The sequence below is a fragment of the Hyperolius riggenbachi genome, chromosome 2, assembly GCF_040937935.1.
Source record: "Hyperolius riggenbachi isolate aHypRig1 chromosome 2, aHypRig1.pri, whole genome shotgun sequence".
Classification (NCBI taxonomy): Eukaryota; Metazoa; Chordata; class Amphibia; order Anura; family Hyperoliidae; genus Hyperolius; species Hyperolius riggenbachi.
The window spans coordinates 475,371,544-475,399,109 of NC_090647.1; the positions used below are offsets into that span (position 1 = coordinate 475,371,544).

The 27,566-nt window shown below is 45.5% G+C and overlaps 1 protein-coding gene across 2 annotated transcripts in view; it reads left to right on the plus strand.

Annotated features, from left to right (window-relative positions):
• LYRM9 (LYR motif containing 9) overlaps nt 1-27,566 on the plus strand; it is a 251,078-nt gene that overhangs the window by 144,499 nt on the left and 79,013 nt on the right. The window lies entirely within an intron of this gene.

Genomic DNA, 27,566 nt, shown 5'->3' on the forward strand with positions numbered 1-27,566 from the left:
ACACGTCCACCTGTCTCTAACAATGACCCCAGAGCTTCTGCTGACCTCCCAGAACCCCAGGTATTTATACAGGTTGTTATCTCTTTAAGAAACCGGATCCGGACCGCAACCGTGTTCACACCGCACAGAAAACGGATGCAAACGGAACGGATCCGGACCGGATCCGGACCAGAACCGTACGGATCAGGTCCGGTCCGGATCCGGTGCGGTCCGGACATCCGGTGCGGTTTTCACAAAACCGCAAGTGTGAACGGGGCCTTACTTGTGGATAATCCTGCTCTGTGGCTTGCACTTCTAAATTCATACTGTGTAATTCCTGCCTCTGTATGCTTTTACTGTAGGAGATTACTTGAGTCGGCGACTGGATTCACCACATTTGTAGATGTTATCCTATCAGGGCCTACTCTTTAGTGATGCGATCTGATGGTCAGGGCTTCCTTGGAGCAGTGGCTGTCTGCTAAATCGGTTTATTAATGGGAAGAATTTTAACCTTCTAGTAAGTGGAGGTGGAAGAAGAATGAAATTCCAGATGCACTAGATATGGATCTTAGATCCACTTTTTTTTTTTTTAAACAGCCTTTATTAACCAGCTGAGCGGTCTGGACGAGCTCAGCTCGTCCAACACCGCCAGCGGCTGCCGCTCAGGCCCTGCTGGGCCGATTTTAATGAAATAAAAAGCAGCACACGCAGCCGGCACTTTGCCAGCCGCGTGTGCTGCCTGATCGCCGCCGCTCTGCGGCAATTCGCCGCGAGCAGCGGCGAAAGAGGGTCCCCCCAGCCGCCTGAGCCCAGCGTAGCCGGAACAAAAAGTTCCGGCCAGCGCTAAGGGCTGGATCGGAGGCGGCTGACGTCAGGACGTCGGCTGACGTCGATGACGTCACTCCGCTCGTCGCTATGGCGACGATATAAGCAAAACAAGGAAGGCCGCTCCTTGCGGCCTTCCTTGTTTATTCTGGGCGCCGGAGGCGATCGGAAGATCGCCTCCGGAGCGCCCTCTAGTGGGCTTTCATGCAGCCAACTTTCAGTTGGCTGCATGAAATAGTTTTTTTTTTATTTAAAAAAAACCCTCCCGCAGCCACCCTGGCGATTTAATCAGAACGCCAGGGTGGTTAACAAAAGGTATAACTTCAGGATTTTACAATAAAGACACCAAAATTGGCTTAAAAAAGCCTTACAGAAATAATCAGTAGCTGATAAACATTGAGCTTTTAACCAGCAGCAGTTTGTTACAGAACAACACGAAAAACAAAGAATAGTTGCAAAAACAGTGAAAATGAGTGACCTAGTCTTACTCCTACTCCCACATTTTAAAATGGTAAATAATCAAACAGAGAGTTCAAGATCCCATTCTTATTTATCCCATACCACCAATTAGATCCACTTTAAACCGTGACAGTACCTATGCACATACATTAAGTTTTCATTTTCTTGCTTGTTTCTGTTGTTTTACTCCCCTGAAATGCAACAACAACAAAAACAAAACAAAACTGAAATATTGATCAAGGATGTCAGAATATAGAAATCTGGCCACTGCAGCCCAGTTTCCCAGAAGTCCACATCGGCAGCAGTGATGTCATCTTTATTCTGGCTAAAGAAGTTGGACATACAGTAAGCAGATGGTAATGGTAGTGGATGGGACAATGACACTCTATTGCTATGATGCTTGATGTCCTCCTGTCTAGCAGAATTCCTGCAGGTGACCAGTAGAAGCTTTGCCGCCTTGGTTCTCTACGTAGGCAGTAGAGGGTCCAATTTAGTTTTTTGGAGCTCTTTGGAAGAGAGAATGAAAAATATACATGTATGTGTGAGGACAGTTATCCTTTACGTTGTCTACCATCTGACTGACTATGCTTTTTAAGAAGGATTATGGAAGAAATTATATAATGACACCATCATATTCTGTTTAGCTCCAGCAAGGGTCTACAAGGAAATACGTAAAAAAAACTTCTGATTGTGGCGCTAGAAATAATTAGTTAATTCACTTGGGCTGCAAAGGTAAAAAAGGGGTTAAACTCTCATCCCCACTTCAGGAAAATATACAAATAAAAATTACCTGCGCCTCCAGTAATTACTGGAGACGCAGGTAATTTTTATTTGTATAAGGGTCTACAAGGGTCTGCAATTTTCCCTGCAAAAATGATAGTCTTCATACTGACAGAAACACCACCGGCTCTCCTGATCACTTTGTCAGTAGAGCCCGCCAGGGTACTCAAAAAAGCCTGGTACACAAGTAAGCATGTCACCTGAAGGAGATCTGGACCCAATCCCTTGATTGATATTGCAGGGCCAAGGCGCTACAGATGCATCGCTAGTCTGTAGGCTAACAACTCGTTCTATTGCTATGCAGGCAAGGGGGGAGAGGGCGGATAGAGTGACATGCTCTTGATACGCCTAATCACCGGCTGAGGTGTCACACTAGACTCTCAGCAGAGGCAATCATTATCAGCCGACGGCCGCCTTAGCTGAGTTTCATCTGTTGTGTGCAACAGGTTCCAGGTGAGATCTAACCTGAAATAATCTCATGTTTGTGATTACCTGAATTCTCCGGTGTCCATGATGTGTCATTGCAGTCATTCGTGAATACTGCACACACTAGCTAGTAGATTCTCCCCAAGAATTATGGCCTGTCTCGAGTCTTCATATTTTTCATTACTTGTTTATAATGTGCCTCCTGTTAATTAACCACTTTGTCCTTTGCTACAGTATATCTACGTCAGCTGTGACACCCTCCAAGCCACAGCCACGCAGATATACTGACCTGCTTGCAGTGCAGCCCTGTTGCGCAGGAACAGGTGCACTTCAGAGCGCACCTCCCAGCACTAACAGCTGATAGGGAAAATGTACCCTTGTAGCCAATCAGTGAAACAACCCCCTCTCCCCCCCCCCCCCCCGCGGATAAGCGATCACAGCTGTAGCAAACAGCGGCGATCCTTTCACTTTCCGCTCGGTGGCCAGATCTGTAAAAAAAAAGGATCAGAAAGCAGCCTGACTCACCTTTTCTCATTCCAGCGATCAGCCTGCAGCCTGAGCCTCCGATCCCCGCTCTGCACGCGGCCCTGTGATGCTGAATAGCTGGGTCCCGGCTTGATGACGTCATCAAGCCAGGACCCGGTAGCCGGCATCACAGGGCTGCGTGCAAAGCGGGGATCGGAGGCTCGGGCAGCAGGCTGATCGCAGGAACGAGATAAGGTGAGTCAGGCTGCTTTCTGATCCTTTTTTGTAACAGATCTGGCTATCGAGGGGGCTGCCTGGGTGGGGCGTCTGGCTGGCCCTTATAGGGGTGCGTGGACCTATGGTGGGGGGTAAAAGGTGCAGCTGGGGTGGGGGGATAAAGTAAGAGGGGACACATTTTAATTTTAAGTGTATAATTTTATACTGGGGCAGATCTGGCACAACTCTAAACCTACCAAGACAAGGCCGTCCACCTAAACTCACAGGCCGAACGAGGAGAGCGCTGATCAGAAATGCAGTCAAGAGGCCCATGGTGACTCTGGATGAGCTGCAGAGATCTACAGCTCAGGTGGGGGAATCTGTCTATAGGACAACTATTAGTCGTGCATTGCACAAAGTTGGCCTTTATGGAAGAGTAGCAAGAAGAAAGCCATTATTAACAGAAAAGCATAAGAAGTCCCGTTTGCAGTTTGCCATAAGCCATGTGGGGGACATAGCAAACATGTGGAAGATGGTGCTCTGGTCAGATGAGACCAAAATTGAATTTTTTGGCCAAAATGTAAAATGCTATGTGTAGCAGAAAACGAACACTGCACATCACTCTGAACACACCATCCCCATTGTCAAATATGGTGGTGGCAGCATCATGCTCGGGGGTGCATCTCTTCAGCAGGGACAGGGAAGCTGGTCAGAGTTGATGGGAAGATGGATGGAGCCAAATCCAGGGCAATCTTGGAAGAAAACCTCTTGGGCTCTGCAAAAGACTTGAGACTGGGGCAGAGGTTCACCTTCCAGCAGGACAACGACCCTAAACATAAAGCCAGGGCAACAATGGAATGGTTTAAAACAAAACATATCCATGTGTTAGAATGTCCCAGTCAAAGTCCAGATCTAAATCCAATCGATAATCTGTGGCAAGATCTGAAAACTGCTGTTCACAAACGCTGTCCATCTAATATGACTGAGCTGGAGTTGTTTTGCAAAGAAGAATGGGCAAGGATTTCAGTCTCTAGATGTGCAAAGCTGGTAGAGACACCCCCTAAAAGACTGGCAGCTGTAATTGCAGCAAAAGGTGGTTCTACAAAGTATTGACTCAGGGGGCTGAATAATTACGCACACCCCACTTTGCACTTATTGATTTGTAAAAAATGTTTGGAATGATGTATGATTTTCATTCCACTTCTCACATGTACACCACTTTGTATTTGTCTTTCACGTGGAATTCCAATCAAATTGAGTCATGTTTGTGGCTGTAATGTGACAAAATGTGGAAAACTTCAAGGGGGCCGAATACTTTTGCAAGCCACTGTAAGTAGCCAGCCAATACCGAGGAAGACATTAACCTCCCTGGCGTTCTATTAAAATCGCCAGGGAGGCTGCGGGAGGGTTTTTTTTAAATTAAAAAAAAACTATTTCATGCAGCCAACTGAAAGTTGGCTGCATGAAAGCCCACTAGAGGGCGCTCCGGAAGCGTACTTTCGATCGCCTCCGGCAATCGAAAGTAACAAGATAGGCCGCAATGAGCGGCCTATCTTGTTTTGCTTTCCTCGTCGCCATGGCGACGAGCGGAGTGACGTCATGGACGTCAGTCGACGTCCTGACGTCAGAGCCGCCCGATCCAGCCCCTAGCGCCGGCCGGAACTGTTTGTTCCGGCTGCACTGGGCTCGGGCGGCTGGGGGGACCCTCTTTCGCCGCTGCACGCGGCGGATCGCCGCGGAGCGGCGGCGATCGGGCAGCACACGCGGCTGGCAAAGTGCCGGCTGCGTGTGCTGCTTTTTTCAGATTAAAAATCGGCCCAGCAGGGCCTGAGCGGCGACCTCCGGCGGCATACCCCGAGCTCAGCTCGGGATTACCGCCAAGGGGGTTAATGCTTGACTCTTAAGGACTTATACTTTTTATACAGAATAAGGACTCACTAATGTTGGACTAATTGTGTAGTGCTTTCTCTTGTTTTTGTATTTTTAAGCAATCAAATGACATATGTGAATTTTTTTTTGTTTATTATTTTTGTTATTTGATATGTTTAATTAAAATAATTGTTTTTTTACAGATATTTAAACCAAAGTTGGTTATAATTTATAAAAATAGCACATCTCTAAGACTTTCAAAGAGGCCAATTGTTGGCGCTCGTATGGCAGGCGCTACTGCAGAAACTGCTTGAATGCTTGGCATTTCAAGAGCTACTGTCTGAAAAGTAATGACTGCCTTTGAAAGAGAAGGAAAAACGTCCTCAGCAAAGCACAGTTGTGGCCAAAAGTTGAAGTTGACTGAGAGAGACCGTCGGACTCTAAATCGAATTGTTAGAAAAGCTTGCAAGACCACGGCTCCTAAATCACGGCAAAGCTGGATGAACACCTACAGAACTTGTTTGCGGGGAGCTGCACAAATCTGGATTCCACAGAAGAACTGCAATTAGAAAACCTCTGCTCTTAAAGACAAATGTTTCAAAGCGTTTAGAGTGGTGTAGAAACCACCAGAATTGGTCCCTCGAGCAGTGGAAAAATGTGATTTTCTCTGACGAATCATTGTTTACCTTATTTCCGACCTCCGGCCGAGTGTACGTTTGGAGACAGCCGAAAGAAGCATTTCATCCAGACTGCCTTCTCCCAACCATAAAACATGGCAGGGGTTCTGTGATGATCTAGGGTGCTATTGGAAATCCGCCGGGCCAATGATTTCCCTTCATGGAAGAATTAACAGCCGAGACTATTTAGGAATTTTGGGCGACCAAGTTCATCCTATGGTTCAAGAACTGTTTCCTGGGGGGAATGCCATCTTTCAAGATGATAATGCCCCAATCCATACAGCTAAAATTGTTAAAGAATGGCACGAGGAACATTTTAATGAAGTTGAGCATCTCATCTAGCCACCACAATCCCAGACCTCAACATTATTGAGCATTTATGGTTGTTTTTAGAGATTCAAGTAAGAAGTCGATTTCCGCTGCCATCATCTCTAAAAGAACTAGAGAGTGCTTTAACTGAAGAATGGGCTAAAATTCCTTTGAAAACAATTCACAAAATAAATGAATCAATACCTCGGGGAATTGAGGCTGTAATTGCCGCAAAAGGTGGACCTACACCATATTAAAAAATATTTTGTTGATTTTCAAGGTGTTTCCATTATTTTGTCCAACCTCTGTAGCTCCCAACTGTCCCTCTTTTGGAGAGATAGTCCCTCTTTGGGAACCCAATCCCCGTCCCTCTTCCACCCTCATTTGTTCCTCTTTAGAACTTATGTACAGATCTATGTAAGGCCCGGTTCACATTAGCGGTGGCCGTCCGGAATCGCCGTGCCGGAGCCGGACCGCTTGCAGAACGGACGGAACGGACGCACGGCAATAGCAATGAAAGCCTATGCGTCCGTTCACATGCGTCCGTTCTGCCGGACCGGAGCCGGACCGGATCCGGACCGGATCCGGACTCCGGCGTCCGTTCCAACATGCGCTATTTTTTGGTCCGGCTCCTCCGGCAGCCGTATCCGGGGCGGAGCCGGACTGCACCATCCGGCCAATGGAAACCAATGAGAACCGGAGAGCGCACAACACACTGGCTACAAAAACCGGACGTTCTACCCCACTTCCTATGCATTTTGGATGGGGACCACATGGGCCCAGCGTTCAGGTGGGGCAGCAGCGATTTCATGCTGGAGCTCTAGGCAGCAACATGTCTGATTAGTCTGATAACGAGGAGGCGAACAACAGAGAATTCCCAGGTATACGAGTAAAAAATGCCTGGATCCATGGTCCCAACTGCAGTCTCTGTATCCACGGATGGTCTCCACACGTCCACCTGTCTCCAACAATGACCCCAGACCCTTCTGCTGACCTCCCAGACCCCAGGTAATAACAGGTTGTTATCTCCTTAAGAAACCGGATCCGGACCGCAACCGTGTTCACACCGCACGGAAACCGGATGCAAACGGACCGGATCCGGACCGGATCCGGATAGGAACCGTACGGATCAGGTCCGGTCCGGATACGGTGCGGTCCGGACATCCGGTGCGGTTTTGACAAAACCGCAAGTGTGAACGGGGCCTAATACATGTATTTTTCTACTGCAAAAATGTGTCAAATTGACTCCAAACTTTATCCCCATTCTTTACATTGATATGTCTCGTATTCATTTTCAAATGTTAATGAAGGAATAGAAAAGACCAGTGTACTTTCAATTATAAAACAACATATTTTCTAATTAAATATTTATGATATGCTTGACTAGGGGTGTGGCAGGGGAGTGACTAGGGGTTTGGCTTAAAGGACAACTGTAGTGAGAGGGATATGGAGGCTGCCATATTTATTTCCTTTTAATCAATACCAGTTACCTGGCAGCCCTACTGATCCATTTGAATGCAGTAGTGTCTGAATCACACACCAGAAACAAGCATGCAGCTGATCTTTTCAGACCTGATAAAAATGTCAGAAACCCCTGATCTGCTGCATGCTTTTTCAGGGTCTATGGCTATTATTATTTATTATTATTATTTAGTATTTATATAGCGCCGACATATTACGCAGCGCTGTACAGTGTATATTGCCCTGGCTAAAAGTATTAGAGGCATAGGATCAGCGGGGCTGCCAGGCAGCAGGTATTGTTTAAAAGACAATAAATATGGCAGCCTCCTTATCCCTCTCACTTCAGTTGTTTTTTAAGTGTCCCTCTTTCTCATCTTAAAACGTTGATGGTATACACTTTGCACGACCCCTCTGATCAGATAATGATCTGAGAGGGATCTAACTGATGGCCACACCAGCTTTACTGTGTTTCCCACCAATTAACATAATTCATCACCATTGCTATGTTTTGTATGTACAAAATTTGGTCTAATGTTTGTAAGCAAATTTACAGTCAAACAGTTTACTATGCCCGGTTTTGTATGTGCCTTATTGGTTTAACAGCTTTAGTAACTTCCTGTTTTGCATAAAGACTGAATTTTTGCATTTCTATTAGCATCAATTCTCGTTGTTCCCTTAAAAAACAACTGCTATTGACAGGTACTTCAGCAATGCTCAGTGATCAGTATATAACATACATGGACACCACATCTCAGCATATGTCTCCCATCTGCTTTAGAAAGGTAAGAAGGAAGGGGGGGGGGGGTAAATGTTCTCATAAGGCATCACCTACAGCATCAAAGACAAAAGCTTGTGTACTCGCACATGAAAAGAACGCAGAACTTCAAAGAACTGTGCTGAAGAATACAAATGTGTTCTGTGCATATATTTGCATATCAGATTTTCACTAGGTGTAATATTTAATGCTTATTTCTGCGCTGCGTAGAAGTCATCCTTCCCTTTTTCGGAGAAATGCTAAAGCAGCTCCTCAGCAGGACAAAGAGCCCTTTCATCCTGATTGGAGACATTTACAGGCCTGCGTCAGTGAGCTCACGCTCATTAGGATAATTATATTCAGCTTTGGTTGAGTATATGAACTATTCTCTGAGCTGTAATATGTGCTTAATCAATTCTCTTTTCTATGCAGCAGGTTGGCACCCTTGGTGAGATACACTAGATCGCTGTTGGCAGACACCAAGCAGAAAGCGATGACAATCTAGATAGGAATGTATTAATATTTTATCAGCTTCCAACTGTATGATTAGAGAAATTCTTTCTGAATACTGTAGCACCAAGGGAACCATTTTTAAAGATGTAATATGTCACAGATCAGGGGCAGCAGCTGTAGTTGTGCATAGCTGCAACTTGTCTCCCTCTTCCTCTTTGTTTCCTACTCCCAGCCCTACATGATACTTCAGCTTGCAGTGTAGGAAACTGCTTACAGGGAGATCTATGCTTGTTTCTGACACCACTCACAATTGCCTAAAAGAGGCCGAGTGCACCAGTCCAGTGCCTGAGCAAAGAGGTCTTTCACAGTAAATTAAAGCTGAGATATTAAATGCATGCTTTGCAAAGTACCTTGGTACTTTAAAGTGTACCTAAACCAATTGAGGAAAAAGAGATTCGCTTACCTGGTACTTTTCCTAGCCCCCTGCAGCCGTCCTGTCTCTCGTCGTAATTGTGATGCAGTTATCACATGATCACGATCAGCTATCACCTTAAGTGACAGTAACATACAGTGGCACCTAGTCCACCAGGCCAACCAAGCAGTCGCTTAAAGCGCCACGCGGGGGGGGGGGGGGGGGAGGACACGGACCGCAGATTGTTGGACCCCCCGTGGTGAACTGGCTTCCGGTGTCTAGTGGACACCGCGCCAATTCACTCCCCGCAGCTCATCTCAGCCTGTGGAGTATTCTGGACGGCAGAGCAGGTCTACGGAAAGATGGTGTCCGAAGCCCTGCACTGGAGAGTATTTGTGTCTCCAGTACAGGGCTTCGGGCGCTATATTCCTGTAGTCCTGCTCTCTGCCTGTCAGTGCAAGAGTTTCACAGCCGGAGGCTGGGGAGCTGCACGCCGGGAGAGGAGTCTTCTACGGGTGAGTAAATGCTTTTATTAACGGTGCACTTTATTTTCTGGTGAAATGCTTCCCACATTACGATTATTTTCTGATAAAACATTGCTGCATTACGATTATTTTCTGGTGAAACATTGCTGCATTACGATTATTTTCTGGTGAAACATTGCTGCATTATGATTATTTTCTGGTGAAACATTGCTGCATTACGATTATTTTCTGGTGAAACATTGCTGCATTACGATTATTTTCTGGTGAAAGATTGCCACATTACGATTCTTTTCTGGTGGAAGATTGCCACATTATGATTATTTTCTGGTAAAAGATTGCCACATTATGATTATTTTCTGGTGAAACATTGCCACATTACGATTATTTTCTGGTGAAACATTGCCACATTACGATTATTTTCTGGTGAAACATTGCCACATTACGATTATTTTCTGGTGAAACATTGCCACATTACGATTATTTTCTGGTGAAACATTGCCACATTACAATTATTTTTGGTGAAAGATTGCCGCATTACGATTATTTTATGGGGAAATATTTCCGCATTACGATTATTTTATAGTGAAACATTGCCGCATTATGATTATTTTATGGTGAAACATTGCCGCATTATGATTATTTTCATGTGGGGGGGGGGGGGGGGGGGGACCACGGGGGGCACCACAGGTTTTCTTGCCTGGAGTGACAAATGTATTTTAAGTTTTACAATTTTACGTGATCTAGGTAAATGGTCAAAGCTGGAGGTCAGATGCACTTAATTGGGTGAGCGGCGGTAACACCGTTCAACTCCACATTGACTGGCATACTTGATGGCTCACCAGTTGGTCTCCCCTTAGTGTATGTGTCCCTCCTCCACCAACCCAAGTGCCTGTAAAACTAGAACAAAAATGTAGCAGTTGCCCTGAGCAACCAGTCAGGTTCTATCTATTTACTAAGACAAGAATACTGACTAGTTGCTCTAGACATGTGCTCCATTTCATTCTCTAGTTTTCTGTCCAGCTATCTTGACAAATTAGCCCCAAACACTGTTCACCTAGATGTCATTTTTGGTGTGATGTTTTTGTACTCTGCCTATTTCATGACTGTGGCCTCAATTCACTAAGCTTTATCAAACATTTTATCAAATGTTTGATAATTTACCTCATGGGTTAAATCTAATTTTGAATTTACTAAGGTGTTATAGATTTATTGAACGTTGTATCATATCTAACACCTTAGTGAATTTAAAATTAGATTTTACCCATGAGGTAAATTATCAAACGTTCGACAAAGTGTTTTTATAAAGCTTAGTGAATTGAGGCCTATATCTTGTACAATTATTTGTAGATGATCACTTTAGTGACTACCATATATCAGGTGCTGAGTAAAGTACAATAATTATGCTGCTCTACTTAACCACTTCACATCCAGACCTTGTTTTCACCTTATTGACCAGAGCAATTTTGACGTTTTAGCTATGTCCCTTTTTGATCAGCCATAACTTTATCCCTACTCACGACACCTAAATGATCTAGGTATCGTTTTTTTCAGGACAAACTAGACTTTCATTGGTGGGTATTTTGTCCCTAGACCAAAAAAGTTTTCTATGCATTTTAATGGGAAAAAGAAAATGAAAAAAATGCATTTTTTCTCAGTTTTTATCAATTCCAGTTTAAAAATAAAAAGTGCCACAGGAGATAAAAACATGTCACCAGTATTATGTCCCCCAGTATAGATAGCAAAATGTGTCCCGAGTATCAGACCCCCACCCCCCCCCCCCGTATAGCCAGATGTGTTCCCGATATCAGTCACCCCCAGAATAGCCCGATGTGTCCTCTGTGTTTGGCACCTCCCAGTATAGACAGACAGATGTATCCCCAGGATTGCTGCCCCTCATTATAATTAAATGTGTCCCCAGGAATGGTGGTCCCCCATTATAGCCAGATGCGCCCTCAGGATTAGCGGGTGCACCCAGGATTAGGGCCCCCCCACCATTATCTACTTTTTACTGCCCTAGGCCAACTATTAACGACAGCGCCCCCCTTAAAACCCTAACTCGTGTGTGTGCCCCCCACACACACACACACTATACTTTACCGCTAGAACAGGGGAGTGAACAAGGAGAGCACAAGATGGTAGACAAGGGAAAAGTAAAAGAATGGGAGGAGAATGGGAGAAGAAAGACAGGGAGCACAGGATAGGGAGAGAGGGAAAGACAGGGAGCACAGGATAGGGAGAGAGGGAAAGACAGGGAGCACAGGATAGGGAGAGAGGGAAAGACAGGGAGCACAGGATAGGGAGAGAGGGAAAGACAGGGAGCACAGGATGGGAGAGAGGGAAAGACAGGGAGCACAGGATGGGAGAGAGGGAAAGATAGGGATTGCAGGATGAGAGAGAGGGAAAGACAGGGATTGCAGGATGAGAGAGGGAAAGACAGGGATTGCAGGATGAGAGAGGGAAAGACAGGGAGCACAGGATGGGAGAGAGGGAAAGATAGGGATTGCAGGATGAGAGAGGGGGAAAGACAGGGATTGCAGGATGGGAGAGAGGGAAGGACAGAGATTGCAGGATGGGAGAGAGGGAAAGACAGGGATTGCAGGATGGGAGAGAGGGAAAGACAGGGATTGCAGGATGGGAGAGAGGGAAAGACAAGGATTGCAGGATGGGAGAGAGGTAAGACAGGGATTGCAGGATGGGAGATTGCAGGATCGGAGAGGGGGAAGACAGGGAACACAGGATGGGAGAGGGGGAAGACAGGGATTGCAGGATGGGAGAGGGGGAATACAGGGAACACAGGATGGGAGATTGCAGGATCGGAGAGGGGGAAGACAGGGAACACAGGATGGGAGAGGGGGAAGACAGGAACACAGGATGGGAGAGGGGGAAGACAGGCAACACAGGATGGGAGAGGGGGAAGACAGGCAACGCAGGATGGGAGAGGGGGAAGACCGGGAAGGCAGGATGGGAGAGAGGGAAAACAGGGAGCGCAGGATGGGAGAGGGGGAAGACAGGGAACACAGGATGGGAGAGGGGGAAGACAGGGAGCGCAGGATGGGAGAGAGGGAAGACAGGCAACACAGGATGGGAGAGGGGGAAGACAGGCAACACAGGATGGGAGAGGGGGAAGACCGGGAAGGCAGGATGGGAGAGGGGGAAGACCGGGAAGGCAGGATGGGAGAGAGGGAAAACAGGGAGCGCAGGATGGGAGAGGGGGAAGACAGGGAGCGCAGGATGGGAGAGGGGGAAGACAGGGAACACAGGATGGGAGAGGGGGAAGACAGGGAGCGCAGGATGGGAGAGAGGGAAGACAGGCAACACAGGATGGGAGAGGGGGAAGACAGGCAACACAGGATGGGAGAGGGGGAAGACCGGGAAGGCAGGATGGGAGAGAGGGAAAACAGGGAGCGCAGGATGGGAGAGGGGGAAGACAGGGAGCGCAGGATGGGAGAGGGGGAAGACAGGGAACACAGGATGGGAGAGGGGGAAGACAGGGAGCGCAGGATGGGAGAGAGGGAAGACAGGCAACACAGGATGGGAGAGGGGGAAGACAGGCAACACAGGATGGGAGAGGGGGAAGACCGGGAAGGCAGGATGGGAGAGAGGGAAAACAGGGAGCGCAGGATGGGAGAGGGGGAAGACAGGGAGCGCAGGATGGGAGAAGGGGAAGACAGGGAACACAGGATGGGAGAGGGGGAAGACAGGGAGCGCAGGATGGGAGAGGGGGAAGACAGGGAACACAGGATGGGAGAGGGGAAGACAGGGAGCGCAGGATGGGAGAGAGGGAAGACAGGGAGCGCAGGATGGGAGAGAGGGAAGACAGGGAGCGCAGGATGGAGAATAAGAAAGGAAAAGAGAGTTCAAAATAGGGAAGAGGAGATGGGAAAAAAATCTAGAACACAAGACTGCAGACAGTGAAGTTGGAAAGAGGGAGAGTGAAAAAAAGAGGAAAAGGAAAAGAGACATGTAACAGGAAAGTAGAGATTACACAAAATAGCAGGCAACCCGAGACAGAGCATTCCACCGTGGGGGGCAAGGTCATCTTATCTAAACTGCAGCTATCTCACTGCAATAAACATTGTGTGCTTACTTGTCCCAACGTGAGTGAAAGTTCCGTCCCCAGCACTCTCCAGGCAGCGGCACTAGCTTAATCTCCCGGTAATGGATTACGTCACACCAACGAGCAGCCGGGAAGTAAACGAGGAGGGCAGAGAGAAAATCTGCATGTGGTGCACATTGGATCTCTGTGAGCTGACCTGACCATCATGTGCACTTTGCCTGATGGCTGGCTCATTTCTCCTTCTGGCCATGATCGCTGCATGCTTGTTGCCACCAGTGCCCACTGCCCCTCCAGGATCGGCACTGGCACGTGGTGTGTGATGTGTCATCAGACCTGGCCGCCCAGCATGCCCGCATCCATCCACCTGCTATTTGCAAACTGTACGGGCAGTGTGTGTAGGGTAGCACGTCGGAACAGCAGCCATGGACGGACCGGGTCTAGATATGGGAGCATAATAGTACCGTCGGGGTGGGCATGCCCCTCTGTCGCCCTTAACAAGGGTGATTAATCTGGCGCCCTAGGCCACTGCCTAGGATGGCCTTGCCAGAAATCCGGCCCTGTAGCCAGATCTGCCCCAGTATAAAATTATACACTTAAAATTAAAATGTGTCCCCTCTTACTTTATCCCCCCACCCCAGCTGCACCTTTTACCCCCCACCATAGGTCCACGCACCCAGGGCCGGATTTGTACTTTCCAGTGCCCTAGGCCTGCAGTCACCAAGCACCCCCCCCCCCCCCTGAAAAAAAATTACAAAAAAAATTGTCCAACACTGACTAGCGATCATTGGTTTCAATGGACTCATTTCAGTTGTGCTGCTCTGCCCCCCATTCAACAAATAATTCCTGTAATTTGCGCTCCTGCCCGAATGTGCACAGCAGCCGATAGTGTTCAGGACATGCATACTTGAGAAATGACGCTGATGTATGACTGGTACTTGTCAAGAATACATATGAGCGCTTTGAGTCCGACAGGAGAAAAGCACTATACAAATGTTCAGATTATTATAACACTGTACCGGCCCTCGGTTGCTGTGCACATCTGGGCAGGAGCGAGAAATTACAGGGAGTGCGGGTGGCCAGAGCATGCGCTGCTTCTTTGTCCTCTGTGCGACTGGCTGCAGTCAGAGCCACACACAGGTGACAGGGAGCACGAGTGGCCAGAGCATGCGCTGCTTCTTTGTCCTCTGTGCGACTGGCTGCAGTCAGAGTCACAGACAGGTGACAGGGAGCGCGAGTGGCCAGAGCATGCGTTGCTTCTTTGTCCTCTGTGCAACTGGCTGCAGTTGGAGCCACAGACAGGTGACAGGGAGCGCGAGTGACCAGAGCATGCGCTGCTTCTTTGTCCTCTGTGCGACTGGCTGCAGTCAGAGCCACAAACAGGTGGCAGGGCAGTGCGATGGAGAGAAGCCCATCCAAAACAGAGAACAGGTAAGTAGCAAACATCCTGTCAGGACCCACTTTGGCTGTTCTGTTGTAATTAGAGTGGACCTGAACTCAGAACTTACTCTCTGCTCTAAAAGATACGCAACAACATAACCTTTAAATAAAAACATTTCTTTGTTACAGCTGATACAAATCCTGCAATAAATCTGCAGTGTGTCTACTTCCTGCTTTTATGGAAGCAGACATATTTTTATCATCCTGTGCTTTCAAATGAGCTCAGCTGTTTTGGCAGTCAGGTGACACAGTGTAGAGATTAAATTACAACTTGTGACACAGAGGAGGGGGAATTAGACAGGCTCTCTAAATACAAACAGGGTACAGTTCTCTGTTTTCCTTCTGTTCTGTGCAAGAGTTCAGCTTCACTTTAAAGCATCTGAATGACATTTATTTATATTTGCTGAAAAATCTATGCATCTCTTTTGAATGCTGAATGTACATATGGTGGTGTGCTCTAACATATTGACAGTATACGGGAACAAAGTCTGAAGAAGGCTTATTTAAATTGCCTTTAAAACGTTTTTCAGGTTAAATGAGGCATGTAGCATCATGTTTTTTAATGATGTGGGGACTTAAAATCCCTCTCTCTCTCTCTCAGATGGGAAATTCGAGTTTGCTCGGATAGTGCTATTCAGATTTTAAAAATATCCGAGTTGCTATTCAAAGTTCGGATAGTGGAAAAAGTTCAGATTATCTGGGTAGTTCGGATACCCAAATATTGGATGAGCACCACTGCTCAGGTGTCATTTAAAATGACAATTTAGCAATGAAAGGGAAGAAAACAGCATTTTTATCCTGCAGTCTCATAGATTTTAGGAGCTGGAGCACAGAAAATGAGTCAGGAAAGAGTTAACTAAGGAACAGAAGAGACCACTGCTAGCTAGGAAAAAAAAAGTCTTAACAACAGTCATAAATTAGAATTAGATAAATTAACATCTGCTGAGGTCAGTGTCAAAGTTGTAAAAAGAGGAGAAGAAACTGCAAAGCTCACTGATGTTTGGGAATGCCTGCATTAAAACTCAGCGGAACTTGGTTCTATCTGCTTTGTAATGTAAATCTCTGGTATTTCTCACATTGATCTGTAAGTCTATCATACAAAGAAAGGAATGGATTATCAGATGACCGTTATGATTGATCCTGATTGTTTTAACACATCAGGAAGTGAGAGATAGATGCAGGGATTGGGAAACTCTGGAATTCAGCTATTAGTGCAGAGCAGGGCGCTGGATGGCTGCGCTGCGGGAACAGAGGAGATGATTTACTTTGACATATGACCTCTTCTCTCTCCAAGTCATGCCGCCCTTCTTATCTTATCTAATTTTATCGCCCTAGGCCGTGGACTTTCTGGCCTTTCCAGAAATCCGGCCCTGACTCCTTCCATTTCTGAATGATCGCTTGAACAGTGCTCAGTGGGATCATCAAGGCTTTGGAAATTTTTTTGTAGCCTAAGCCTGCTTTAAATTTCTCAATAACTTGATCCCTGACCTGTCTGGTGTATTCTTTGGACTTCATGGTGGTGTTGCTCCCAATATTCTCTTAGACAGCCTCTGAGGCCGTCACAGAGCAGCTGTATTTGTACTGACATTAGATTACACACAGGTGCACTCTATTGAACCATTAGCACTCATCAGGCAATGCCTATGGGCAACAGACTGCACTCAGACCAAAGGGGGCTGAATAATTACACACACCCCACTTTGCAGTTATTTATTTGTAAAAAATGTTTAGAATCATGTATGATTTTTGTTCCACTTCTCACGTGTACACCACTTTGTATTGGTCTTTCACGTGAAATTCCCAAAAAATTGATTCATGTTTGTGGCAGTAATGTGACAAAATGTGGAAAACTTCAAGGGGGCCGAATACTTTTGCAAGCCACTGTATGCATTTTGGAGTGGTGAGGAGACTGTGAAGCAAGCAGGAGAGGACCAACTTGCCAGGAAGATAGGGGACGACCAAGTAACAATCTCAAGGCGCTGACTGACTCGATAGTGGGTCTTAGAGCACGGGGAGTGCTATACAAAGGGTGTGGTGGAGGCTGTATCTATCCAAGAAAAGTATATGACATATGTTTACCTGATGCAAACTGGCCTGGAATCTCCATATACATTAATGCATAACTCCTAGGGACTTATAATTTTTATCCAGGATATGGACTCACTAACTTGGACTTATTGTGCAGCACTTCCTCTAGTTTTTGAATTTGTATGTGTTGGTAGAGGAAGTGAACCAATATCTATTATAGCAGTGCGCGTTTGAGCTGTTTTCTCGTTCTCACTAGAGAGATCAAACATTAGGAGCACCATGGCATCTACCTCACATGATCACTAAAGAAGACATCTAGTATTTGGCCTCTAGTGATTGACACGTGATTTACAGCTTCCCTGGAGTGAAGAGACAGGAAGAAGCTCCGGAGGCGGACAAAAGACATCGGAGGAAGGAAGTGCACTTACCTTATGGTTCAGCTGCTGATCGGCCAAGGAACGGGCACCATATGGCTGCTGTACATTGCAATCGAATGGCAGTATTTGTAGCTATATGTGAATCAATGGTTGGCTCATGCAGTCAGATTTATCAAAATCTGGTGCAAAAGTGGAGCAACTGCTCAGGAAGGAGGACCAGAATCCTTGATCCACTCATCAGCTCCATTTTTGCACAAGCTCTGTACCAGCTTTCCTTATAGTTTTTCATTCATTAAATAAGTTTTGTGAAGCAACTCCAGTGTCAGCATGCACTTTCTTCATAGTCACTATTGTCATGTTGTTTGCTACTTTTATTTTATTTTATTTTTTTTACCATTTCATAAATAAGTTAAACAATAGCAATATCTTAAAAACAAGGGAAAAATGTATAAAGTGGCATTAAATGCGTATGTATAATTTTGCCCCTAAGGTGGCCAAACATTATGCATTTTTTTCCTAGGTTCACAGAGATCAGTTGCATAATGCACACATTATAATAAGTGTGAACTGCAATGGAGACTGGACATAAACTTTAATACAAAATGGGCCGGATTTACCATAAGGCACTGTAGGCATGTGCCTACAGACGCCTGATGATGGCAAGGTGGCTCAATCCCCTCCCCTAGTGCCTCCCATCCTCCTTCCCTATGCAGAGTCACAAACAGAGCGTAAATGAGAGGTTACTCACCCAGCTCTCGGCATTCCACTGACCACATCTCCCTTCAGCCAGGGGCACCTCTAGCTACATAATACTGAGGGTACCTCTGGCTACCTAATGCTAAGGGACACCTGCAGCTACCTATGACGGGCAAGGAAAGTAAGGAAGACGTGACAGCTGGGACAACCAGCACACTTGTGGTGGGGTTCAGCGGGGGTTTGTAGGTTCATGGAGGGCAAAGTCAATGGGCTAGAACATCTGTGCCTACAGGCTCCAGTGATGTAAACCTGGGCCTGAATACAAACATGCAGCAGGTTAGAACAACACGATTAGTTACAATGCACTACTGTGAAAAGTCCCATAACATTGTATGGGCAGTAAGTTGACATGCAGAATAATTCTACACAGCCCCATTTCTAGAAGTGGGTGTCCACCCGAGGCGCAGTGAGGGAGGTTGGAGCAGCGGGCACACTGGGACTCAGTGTGGGTGACTCAGTATAGGTTAGCCAGGTATAGGTGCCCCCAGTATAGGTTAGCCAGGTATAAGTGGCCCAGTATAGGTAGCCAGGTATAGGTGTCCCAGTATAGGTTAGTCAGGTATAAGTGCCTCAGTATAGGTAGCCAGGTATAGGTGTCCCAGTATGGGTTAGCCAGGTATAAGTGCCTGAGTATAGGTATCCAGGTATAGGTGTCCCAGTATAGGTTAGCCAGGTATAAGTGCCTGAGTATAGGTATCCAGGTATAGGTGTCCCAGTATAACTTAGCCAGGTATAAGTGCCGCAGTAAAGGTATCCAGGAATAGGTGTCCCAGTATAGGTTAGCCAGGTATAAGTGCCTCAGTATAGGTAGCCAGGTATAGGTGTCCCAGTATAGGTTAGCCAGGTATAAGTGCCTCAGTATAGGTATCCAGGTATAGGTGTCCCAGTATAGGTTAGTCAGGTATAAGTGCCTCAGTATAGGTATCCAGGTATAGGTGTCCCAGTATAGGTTAGCCATGTATAGGTACAGTTTTTTGAATCCACACTTACATCTCACTGCTTGTATCTGATTTTGATCTGAATAGTGAATAAACAGCATGGAAAACCTTTTGGTAGGAGAGACATTTCCGATGAATTGAATTTTAGGTGTATTTAGGTGTCTGTCTGGAGTACAGCTTTAACATCCCTTCTGCAGATATATTTAGGTGACCTTTCACGTGTATTGAAGCAGTAAGGAGAAATATCTTTCCAGTAAATCACAGTGTTCCTCCTGGTGCACAGTTCAAACAAAGTATAAGACAATATTGAATTAGGCAATGGGTATAACAACACAGTGGAAGCGCCGGCATCACACATCAAACCATCATTGCCTGTCTAGACTATGTCTACTTTTATGGTGACCTTTCCTAAATAAAATAATAATTTTGCAGCAAACAGTGAACTGAATCAAAATGATATCTTCAATCTTTTCTCTATTAGGCTGGGGTGGTGATATAATACATGCAGAAATGATGGGTAAGGAAAGCATTTCAACAGCCCACAAAGCATCAAATACATTTACACGTGTCAGGAGGTATTGCTGAAACTATTCAGGGAAATAGAGAGAGGGAGTCACAAAGCAACTTTTCTGTATGAAAGACACTGATGGATGGACAAATAAAAATATGTTTTTTTTATTTGTTTGCTTATTTAAACAGTATTTTTTTAAACGTTTCAAATATTAACTACTTTTAGGAGGTGGAAAGTGGCTTTGTACGTGTGCACTCGACACCCCCCCACCCCAGCACCTGTATTACGACCATGTCTTTCACCTCCCTGAAGGTAACCCTTAGTCAGGCTCAGGGTGGAAAAGAAAAAAGCCAGGAGCGGTAATCCTGAGCCTGACTCGGGGAAGCTGCCAGGAGGTCTATGCAGAATCTGAAGCGAAGTGGGCATTTCAACTCACCTCTCCCATTATCCAGACACTAGCAGATATTTTTCTTCCAGTCCTCGGAGGTTCTGGATCCCTCCAGTGAGATCACCTTATGTAGCCATGACGACAGACTGTGATCTCATTATATTGTGTCAGTGCCACCCGGAGGGTCGAGGGAGAACTGTAGTGCTGGATCCCAGGGAGGTAAGTGCAGGGGCTGCTGCAGATCTCTCTGTGGTATGATTTTTTTCTCCGGTTTTAGGGTCTAAAATTATGCAAACAATTGTACCGCTTTAAGGCCCTAAATTTCAGAAATAATCATACTGCCAGGGATGTTAAAACTACCGTTTTACACGAAGTTGTTAAAAGACTCAAAGGGCCTAGTTTAATGAAGATGCAATAAATAGTAGTGCTTTATGATCAGAATTTGATGAGACAGGGCTGTTTGTGGACTCAGTCCATCCAGGCAAACACCTGGGGTGCGCTATAAAGTACAATTTATACCAAAATACACAATTATATATATTTACACAATCATATATATTTTGTTTTGGGCAGTATGTTTTACCATTCCTCTGTCTCTGTGAAGTTTGCCTGCTTTTCAGGGTCCTCTGTAGTATATTCCAGTATAGTCTCCTGTAGTGAAATCCTTGAGAGATGCTCATTCTTCTCCTTTCTGTACCCTCTCCATAGATTACTATTATTATTATTTAGTATTTATATAGCACAGACATCTTCTGCAGCACTGTATAGAGTATATATTGTCTTGTCACTTAACGGTCCCTCAGAGGGGCTCACAATCTAATCCCTACCATAGTCTTATGTCTATGTACTGTATGTATTGTGTAGTGTATGTATCTTAGTCTAGGGATAATTTAGGGGGAAGCTAATAAACTTATCTGTATGTTTTTGGGACGTGGGATGAAACCAGAGTGCCCAGAAGAAACCCACCCAGACATGGGGATAATATCAAAATTCTGTGCAGATAGTGCCCTGGCTGGGATTCAAACTGGGGACCCAGCGCTGCACGGAGAGAGTGCTAACCACTACGCCCCCCTGTACAACCTTTGGGTGGGATGGGGGACAGGTTGTTTTGACTGGGGTACCAAAATGGTCAGAAACCTCCGTGGACTGAGGGTTTGCAGACTGTAGGGATGGATTCACACTCAACCGTATGAAAAAACTGATCTTGTAAAAAATGATTTGTTTTCCATTTTGACTGATCAGTTTGCTACATTGGGCATCAGTTTTCCATCCAGTTTTCACATCACCACCCACTCGTTACCTTTCATTGCATTCCTCCCCTATCGCTGCCACCATCCATTGGGGTCCCTGCACTCTAGGAATGCCGGTATAGCAATCCCAGTACCCCATCAGAAGCATTGGTCTCTCATTTTACAAGCCAATGGGAATCCTCCCTGAGACCATTTGCCCACTCTTTCTCTCCTAAAGGAGAATAAGCATATATTTTTTTAACCCAATGGCAGCTTCAAACGAGATGCTTCATTTGAAGCTGATTGTGCAGTGACAGCCTCTTTCGGCATATCTTGTTTGGCTGCCTAGTGCACCCAAACGAGTGCATGGCAGTAAGAAGTTATATTTACCTGTTTCATACAGCTTCTTCTCTTTCTCCACCAGTGGCTCTGAACCTCCGACAGGTCTTCTGGGCCCCGATCACATCAAATGATATGACATGCAATTGGGATCCAGGAAACCATGTCAGTGTTACAGCGCTTCCTGGTGGTGGAAGAGACTCTTCCATCACCCCTCTTCTACCATGTACCAGGGGGGTGCTGTAGAACTGACATGGTCTCCATGATCCCAATCAAATGTCATACAGTTATAACATGTGATCAGAACCAAGAAGACCTGCCAACGGGATGTTGCCACCAAGTGGAGGAAGAAGACGATCCAGCACTTCGGACAGGTATGTATGAGAGCTTCCTGCCACCACCACTACCCTGCCACCACATACCCTGCCGAGCCTGCCAGGCTGGGGAAGGCACACTTCCCCAGTGACAAGAAAAATTCAGCCCTGCAGCCAAATAAAGTTGTAAGTTTTACTTTATTTGGCTGCTGAAGGGTTAAATATATAAAACCTTTTTTTTCTTCAGTGTCCCACTGAACATGATCACAAGTTTCATTTCATGGAATATTGGAAGGTGCAGTCAAGTATTTATAGAAGATAGAGAGTCCTTTAAACAGAGGAGAGAAAAAAATCTTAACACATTGTTGAAAACTGAAGAACTCCAAAGAGAGTAAGACGCTCTTTTGAAATCACTCATACACTGAGAAGCTGGTATAAGCAGTCAGCATGACAGAATCACAGCTTTCACAGATTGATTAATCATTTTTCATCTGGCTTACTGCTTACATCTCTTTCCCTCCTCCTGTGACCAAACTTCTGCTGCTGCTGCTGGGTGTATGTGCAGCCAGAGATTGTCTTCATAAGAAAACAAGTCAACTGCTGTCACCATGAATCAAACACTACCGCTTATGCTCATCCGTCTTCTTTCTTAGTCGCATGGAAAGATATATAAGAGTGAGGGAGGAGCAGGACATATTTTTGATTTGACCAAATAGACAAGAAGTTTTTTTCTAGTCTAAAGGTGAACTTTAACCCAGGAATGAACTTCATCCCAATCAGTAGTTGAGGAAAAATCTTTACCTTTTCCTGAATAGATCGTCAGGGGGTGTGGTGGGGGTGGGGGCACTAGTCTACTTTAGGGGACACTGCAGGAAATCCCCGTAGACTAGTGCAACTCACTCAACACCACATAAAAAATCTCACTTCCAGATGAATTAAACTAGACTGCAGAGACTGCAGAGTCTCATTGTCATTTACTGTTTACCATAGTTTCTCCCTTCTTGGTGGGTGATACAACATTTGCCCTTTCCACACCTTCTGCCTGTGCGCTTATAAAAAAATATAAATGAAAGAGCAGTGAGAAATGGTTTCTTATTGAGGGCAAGTGGATAAATAGTACACATGGCTTATATTTTAAAAACACATTGGGAGGGCAAGGGAAGGGTTAAATGGTGTATTGAGGGGTGGGGAACTACAGCTCTAACACTGGACACAAATAGGGAGGTGCTTTGGCCTTATACTGACTGAACAAAGTCTGCTCCATTTGTATTTTTGACTGATGAAGCAGGCTGTGGACCCATGGAACACGTTGCATATATTTTTTGGGGAGTATGAAATAAACGTTCATGTTATATGATCTCAACTATCGAGTCTTCTGATAGGAGGTAAGTCCACCACTGCCTTACCCCCTTTTATTTTTTTAAATCCAATTTTACTCTATGTTGGGCACCTCTGTTCTACCATAAGCTGCACACAAATAGTTACTCTTTCATAGCAGTGGGAGGAGTTAGTCTGGGTCAGCTGATCTTCTCTGTGCTGGGGAAGAAACTGCCACTCTGAAGGCAATAAGGAGCTCATGGACACGGCCAGACAGATATTTTCAATATATTTATCGTACAACGTACAGACATGCAGTGACAAAACATTGTGTGTTTCAAACTAAAGAAATGTACTATCAAGTGAATGAAAAAATTGGATTGATGTCAAGTGGTGCAAGTCAGTATTATTATTTTTCTTTTAGAAAAATGTTGCTAATTTCCTAGAATAAACATACATCTAATTGAGTATACAGGGAAATATTTCTGGAAAGGCCACATAGGCCCAGGCTTTGGGCGGATCTTGCCTAAGAAGTTGGCTGGACATAGAAGAAGGGTTTCTGCATATGGAACAAGAGTCTGAAAGTGGAAAAGGGAGGCTGCAAATGGTGATCAATGCATAGAATGTGGAGCTGCTACCCAAGGAAGATACTCATGAAAAAGAGGGACTGCTGTTCATACATGGAAATTATACATGGAAGAGAGGGCTTCAAATGGAATGGGAGGGGGCTGATGCAAATGGAATAGGAGATTGCTGCATATGGAATGGTAGGGGGCTGCTGCACGAGGAAGGGGAGCCACAAGAAAGATGGCCGGGGGGGGGGAGGGGCGTGTGGGGAAGTAGTGTATGTCTACCTTAGCCTTTGTGAGAGATCGCGGAAAAGCCGCCGCATGTACTGGCAGTAAGGCGGCTGTTTCCACGTCCAGCACGGCGGTTTGCGCGCGGCGGCGTGCGTCTGGTGTGGCTGGGTCTGTTAGTTCACACAGATGGATGGAGAGTGTCAGGACCTTTATACCAGCAGCAGAGGTATCAGCTGATCCGGACGATCAGCTGATTCCTGCTGGACTCCTGATTGGCTGAGTGGCTCGGGCAGGGCGGCAGAGTCCTGCAACTATATATACAGCTTGCTTGTCAGTTGCTGGTTGTCTGCCGTTGCAAACACTTACGTGGAAGCATTCAGACCATAGTCAGATCCTACAGTGTGTTTGAACCAGGAGGACCTGGGAATTCACACTGAGCCAGATTACTTCTGTTTATATTTGTGTTATACTCCAGACTAGTTCCAGGGTGCTGAGACCACGGACCTCGCACCCAAGACTAGGGAACTGTATTATCATTTGTGTTATTCTCCAGACTAGTTCCAGGGTGCTGAGACCATGGACCTCGCACCCAAGACTAGGGAACTGTATTATCATTTGTGTTATTCTCCAGACCTGCTTGTGACGCCCATCTTCCAAGGGTCACTAGCCACCGGGTCTTCTTGCTACTCAGCCTGGGACTCCGCCCCCTTGGATGTCTCAGGCTGCTGCAAGATCTCTGCACTTCCAAAGGGAGGTATTTCTCATACTGCCAAGGACCACCTGCTCCTCGGGTGGTCCTCACTCAAAGTTATTACTGTTGCACCAAACACTCACACTATATAGGTGTCCAGAGATTAGCAATATATCTGTATTATCGGTGATTCTGCAGATCATCAATAATCAGGTATATATCTGCATTCTTGGTGATACTGCAGATCACCAATAATCAGATTCTCTCTGCGTGCTGACACCAATCGTTACAGCCTTGCTGTTATCTGTTTGCAGGTGTGAGGAAATACCCTTGGCATTCTGTGGATTTTCTAGCACTGCCTAATAGTATACAAACTTGACCTAACCTCTCTTGCGCCTATGGATATACCTATCACGCTGGAGCGTGAACGGGTAGCGTAGCTAGTATAAAACACAATAAGAGTAGTCAAGTCCAGGCCGTAGTCATGCACAAGTCAGAGGTGTCGTGGTACAGAGTCACTAGTCAATATCGTAGTCAATTAACAGGCAGGGTCATACACATAGGTCAGATGTCAGTTGTACTGAAAGGATCAGGCAATAGCGAAGTCAGGGACAGGCCGAGTCGAATACGTGTATCAAATGGCAGAGGTACAGAAGGATCAGACAAGAGCGAGGTCAAGAGGCAGGCAAAAGGTCGGTACACAGATAAATATACAATAGATGTTACTTCAATAATATTACTAGAATATTTACGAATAAATTACAAGATATATAACTACAAAGTACAAGACTGACTGACTAGAGTACATATATATTGTGCGTCTACTAAATATATAAATGTAGCTCAGCATTATAGCTAGCTAGACTTAGAACCAGCGAACTGATTAGTATCAAGGTCAGTGAGTGACTAAGAGCTCTGGCCTTATATACAAATGACAAATTCCTAAAAAACACTCCCTAATTAGCAGCACCTCCTATTTGGTGATGTCACCTAAATGACATCACCACTAACGTTGCTCAAACCCGCCTCCTTAGCGTATAAGACCTTTCAGGTCTCGCGCACGTCCGTTTGGACGCATTGCACATGTGTGCGCTGGAGCTCACCACTGCAGGGTAGTGATGCTCAAATACCCCTTTTTAAAATTCGAGTTTGGTCGAATTCGAATAGTAAATTATTCGAGGTCAGTCGAATATTCGAGTCGAATAATTTTTACTATTCGATTCGACCTCGGACTTCGAGCTCACTATTCGAGTCGGTATTCGAGCTCACTATTCGAGCTGACTATTCGAATTGGCCTTAAATAGCTTCCAACACTTGTTTTGAGGGTGAATGATGCAAGAAACATCTTTTTTTCCAAGTAACAACAGCAAGTGATTATGTGGGGATGTTCCTTTAAAAAAAAATGTGGAAAGAGAAGTTGTGTCCTTAATTTTGTTCAGTAGTGTTACTGTATATACTTGTTCTTCTTCTTCTTTATCTTTCTTCTTCTTCTTCTCGATCTTCTTCTTCTATATCTTCTTCTTCTATATTGTCTTCTTCATCATCTTCTTCTTCTTCATCTTCTTCTTCTTCTTCTTCATCTTCTTCTTCTTCATCTTCATCTTCTTCTTCTTCTTCATCTTCATCTTCTTCATCTTCTTCTTCTTCATCTTCTTCATCTTCATCTTCTTCTTCTTCTTCTTCTTCTTCTTCTTCTTCTTCATCATCTTCTTCTTCTTCTTCTTCTTCTTCTTCTTCTTCTTCTTCTTCTTCTTCTTCTTCATCTTCTTCATCTTCTTCATCATCTTCTTCATCTTCTTCTTCTTCTTCTTCATCTTCTTCTTCTTCTTCATCTTCTTCTTCTTCATCTTCTTCATCTTCTTCTTCTTTTTCATCTTCTTCTTCATCATCTTCTTCATCTTCTTCTTCATCTTCTTCTTCATCTTCATCTTCTCCTTCTCCTTCTTTTTCAATATCGTCTTCTTCTTCTTCACGTATTTCTCTTTTCAATTTTTTTTTTAAAGAAATGCAGCTATTTTTGAGCGTAACAAATAGCTGGTGGGCGCACGCATGTTGGAAGCGCCATTGTATGTGCTCCCTGGCAGTGGAAACACAAAGACAGCAGGAGGTAAATTCAGCAGCAGGAGGAGGAGGATGAGTGTGTGGCAGCAGGCAGTCAATGAGGCAGGCAGCTCGCCGTGACATAATAGCCCTGGTACCTAGCGGTGATACCAGGGCTGTAAATAAACACAACAGGAGGTCCTAGACAGCGGTCGTGCAGCCCACATTGTGTCCAATACACAACTGGGACAACACAGTTTTCAACCCGGGCACCTCAGAAAAATTAAACCTTTTTTTTTTTTTTTAATGGTTTGTTTGGTTTTGGTTTTGCAACCAATATAGCTATTGTTTGACGTAATAGCTGGTGGCAGAGTGGCAGCAGAAGGTAATTCTGTGTACCCTGGCAGTGGGAAACACAGACAGACAGCAGCAGCAGGAGGAGGAATGGAGGAGTAGGCGAGCAGCTATTGTTTGACGTAATAGCTGGTGGCAGAGTGGCAGCAGAAGGTAAATCATCTGTGTACCCTGGCAGTGGGAAACACAGACAGACAGCAGCAGCAGCAGCAGGAGGAGGTATGGAGGAGCAGTGTGAGTGTGGCAGCAGGTAGGCAGCGTGACATAATAGCCCTGGTACCTAGCGGTGATACCAGGGCTGTAAATAAACACAACAGGAGGTCCCAGACAGCGGTCGTGCAGCCCACATTGTGTCCAATACACAACTGGGACAACACAGTTTTCAACCCGGGCACCTCAGAAAAATTAAACCTTTTTTTT